Here is a 4535-nt window from a genome sequence, read left to right as displayed (position 1 = left end):
GGCAAGACTTTTTCTATTTCTGTTTGTACTTTTGTGATTTGTTAAAGATGAAATGTTTGCTGATGTCCTCTGCTGTGGTGATTTATGAGGCCTTGTATATGCTGTGTGTGGAAGACTGTCTCAGACCTGGAAAGAAGGGATCTGGTTTCTAGGAGCAACAGTGCTTGTGTGAGTGATCAGTGCCTCCTGCTGCATCCTGTCTTTGGAGAGTAATCTGCTTGGTTGGAAAGCAAGTGGCCAACCTTCTTAAAACCTGTTTATCTCCCCACTTTGGTACTCTTCCTGTTCATTAATATTTGAATATTTGTTTCAGGAAAGAGGGGGTCCGCATTTTCCACAAAAACACAAGCAAAGCAAACCAATGGTGGAAGCAAGAGCAAGTCCAAATGACCAGCCCAAGCATTAGAGTTAGAGCTTCAAAACAAGTTTATTGGGATCCAACACGGTCTGTGTTTCGGCAACAAGCCTTCCTCAGGGTTCGGGTAACATGAAATTACAGCAGTGATGCCAGAAGCATAGAAGTGCTAAATAAGCACAGGCAGGATAACGCTGCATCCACTAAGTACGCAGTCTCCCTGAGACTGGCTGTGCTTATTTAGAACTTCTATGCTTCTGGCGCCACTGCTGTAGTTTCATGTTACCCGACCCCTGAGGAAGGCTTGTTGCCGAAACACGGGGCCGTGTTGGGTCCCAATAAACTTGTTTTGAAGCTCTCACTCTATTGCTTGGGTTGGTCATTTGGACTTGGTCTTGCTTCCACCCTTGGTTTGCTGTGAATATTTGTTACACCACCTCCTGCAGTACAACAATAACTTGAATTGTTTTATAAAGAACGATGATAGAAAGATAGCAAGTGGGTAGATTACTTACAATCGATGCTCGTATGCCGCACAATCCAAAAATTGGATGGATCACAGAAAGTAAAATTAGGTTAATGAGGTGTAGCATCTCTTTAGTCTCATCTTGTGTTCCAAGGACTTATTCTTGTCTGCCATTTTTGGGGTTTTTTTGGTCCTTGAGTCACAAGAGTGTGGGCAATAGGCCTTTAATGGTTCTGTCCACCATAGCTACCGCATTCTCCTAACATCTATAATGCCTAATTCAGGCTCTAAAGCACCTCATAGTTTAAAATGTGAGGCAGTTTCTTTACTCTGATTCCTAAAAAGGTTAATTTCTGAAACAAGTAGTGATGTTGGATTAGATTAGATGTATTATTTTTCTGCCCTTATCCAAGGCAGTTTACAATAAAAAAAATCCATAAAATATACAATAAACAATACAAAAAAACAGAAAAATCAGGATGTATCACAAATACATCACTTACTTTAAACAATGAAATGCCTTGAATAAGAGAGAGTCTCAGAGGTGCTTCCAAAATGCTGATTCTGTCTCACATTTGAGCCGCAATGGCAGACTGTTCCACTCAATAGTTACGCGGATGGAAAATGTACCCATCTTGTGAGTTCCAAGCGCACTTGCTGCAGCGCAGGTATCAGCAGCAATGCTGATGCTCTGAGTATAAAGATTGAGATGGCGTATGCCACTGGACCGCAGTCTTCAAGTAATAAGCTTAATCATGTTCAATAGCCTGATGAACCTTAACCAATATGTTATCCTGACACCTCAGACCCAGTTTAAGAACTTGAAGAGTTAATACATAGTTTATACTTTGTGTCTTATTGGGCCCCCAAGGAGGCTGTTCAGTGTCAGGCTTCACCATAACCCAGATGAGTACTAATGTTGAAGAGGGGAGATTTATCATAAGTAAACTGCAGAGAAGCACTGAAACTGAACTATGCTTGATTTCTGCCAATGCAAAGTTGTTCGTGCACCCTTAATTTATAGATGTTATATTTTCCTGTTTTGATATTATAATTTATCATTGTTGTAACTTATTTATTTTAGTTACATTTGTACCCCACACTTTCCCACTCATGGCAGGCTTAATGCGGCTTACATATACAGGTATTTATTTGTACCTGGGGCAATAGAGGGTTAAGTGACTTGCCCAGAGTCACAAGGAGCTGTGACTGAAGTGGGAATCGAACTCGGTTCCCCAGGACCAGAGTCCACCACCCTAACCACTAGGCCACTCCTTACTGGAGTATTCTCCTTCCCTTCACTGTTACTCACTTAGAACTTGGTTGTAGAGGGCTGTAAGACCAGAATGTAATGTAATGAATAAAATGTTGCAAGTAGCAACTGCAAACTACTGGGCAGAAGAAAAAATGCAGAAGGTCCCACCAGTGGATTTTTTTTGTTGTGGAAATAACTGGCTTTCCAAACAGGTGCTTTAGATCTAAGAAAGATCAGTAATTGATTGAAAGTTGTCATGATTCTCTATTGAGAAAGTGTCCCCAAATAGGTGTGTGTTTTGCACTTACCATGACAATAACGAATCTCACTTCTAAACAAAGATATGTGACGTGATCTTGCTCTCTCAAATTTACAGCTCGTGCTGGCTATCTTACATGCATTGTGCCAGAGAAAGCTTCCGTCTGGAGCCCATAAGAATAATATGGGGGCCCTTTTACGAAGTCGCTTGGGCGCATACGTGCGTCCTATGCGTGTCAATTTTGAACTATCGCCCCGCTACTGCATGGCCTGAGTGGTAGTTTCATTTTTTACATGTGTCCACTCGGTGCATGGCACTAACCGGGTGGTAATTGGCATTGTACGCACGTAGACAATTACAGCCCAGTTAACTCATGAGACCTTACCGCTAGGGTAATGGGTGGCGGTAAGGTCTCAGGCCCAAAATGGACATGCGCCAATTTTTATTTTTTTTGCCGCATATCCATTTTAATCCCCCCCCAAGGACTTTTTGGCAGATGCGCTGAAAAATGGACCTGCACGCATCCAGTACACGCACCTACACCAGTGCAGGCCATTTTTTGGTACACCTTAGTAAAAGGACCCCATGGTTAGGGAACCTATCGAGGTGTGCTTGAAACTGTGTTTTTAATCACCCTGTATGGTGGGAAATATTTCTTTATCTTTTTGCCACATTTTCTTGATTTGTACATGCATTTCTTGCTAGTTAAGAATCTTCTTTCTTTCCATGCTATGCGTAGAATAAGCACTTCTATTATACATGCCATTCTTGTGTTTTTCTTGCATTGTGCTTTTTATCAGTTGGAATGGGAATCTCTCTGGTGATCACAACTTCTCTAGCCCCTTGGTCTTATGATGTCAGTTCTCTCATGGTACAGCAGTGTACTATTTACTAAATTTCCCTTGAATGAATGGTTGCCACTGCTTTGTGTCTTTCTATATAGATGTTTTCTCCCATCAGACCTGTTCAGCCAGCTACAAGATGAGTCACTGCTTTTAACTTTGCCTTAAAGAATCTACATCTGGGGTTTTTTTTCAACTTTAAATGTTTTATTGAGTTTCATAATATAAAGCCAACATTGCAATGCATTAAAACATACAATTATGCCTTGAGCGCTGGGCCTGGGCCAGTTAGCTCATGATATATATAGCTTATTAGTACTCTTCACTGTCACTTTGGCGGTGGTCTACTTTCACTTTTTATGCTCCATGGGCGTTACATAATCCTTACATATAAAGTCAGATGTTTCAGACTGTCACTAGGCCCCGCATATCATCATGCACTCTTAAACTTACTATTTTACCCGCTCTAAGATAACGCCCCCTTCCTGCCCCCCCTCTCTCATTCCCCTCCTCCCCCCCCCCCTTCTACTGAACAAGCTCAAGTCCTAACAAGTCATTACAAAAGTTGTGCTAAGCAGTCTTGAAGTCGGGACCACCTCCTCTTGCGCCGTAATTCTCCATCTCTACGATACGCCATGAGGTGTTCCATGACTATAAATTGTCCCAGTTTACATTTCTAGTCCCCCATTGATAGAATTCTTGTATGACTCCCTTAATCTCCTCCTGAATTTTTTCATCTCCAAGCAGAGTATCATTCAATTTCCATACACTGCCCCGTTTCCTATCCCCCAGTCCCTTAAACTTAATCCACGTAGGAGCATGGTCTGAAACCTGGATTGCTTCTATTTCAGCCGCATCCACCATAGGCCAGCCCACAGGCTATCTAAACGTGTGTATGACTGTGCTGCATGAGAGTAAAAAGTGTAATTCCTCTGTATCCCATGCAGCAGTGTCCAACAATCTACTACCTCAAGCTCTTTCAAGAATTGCAGCAGTGCCTTACGTTCGGGGCCACCAGGTTGCCCTCCCACCTATGAGTGGTCCAATCGCGCATCTGGGGCAATGTTGAAATCTCCCCCTACTACCACCTGCCCTTAATAAACCCCTGGATTTCCCCCATCAGTGTGTGAAAATTTGCTTTTGACCCCCATTTGGTGCATATATATTGATCAGCGTGATCTCCCTACCCTGCAGCAACCCCCTAAGGCCCAGATATCGACCACTAGAGTCCCGAAACTCCATTATTATCAAACCACAGTTTTGTCTCACTAGTATCGCCACACCCCCTACCCTCTTAGCTCCCCCTCCCTGATGCACTACCATATCTCTAAAAGGTCTACGCCACAGCATATGGGTGT

This window comes from Microcaecilia unicolor, chromosome 1 (genome assembly GCF_901765095.1).
Source record: "Microcaecilia unicolor chromosome 1, aMicUni1.1, whole genome shotgun sequence".
Classification (NCBI taxonomy): Eukaryota; Metazoa; Chordata; class Amphibia; order Gymnophiona; family Siphonopidae; genus Microcaecilia; species Microcaecilia unicolor.
This window is presented reverse-complemented; position numbering follows the sequence as displayed.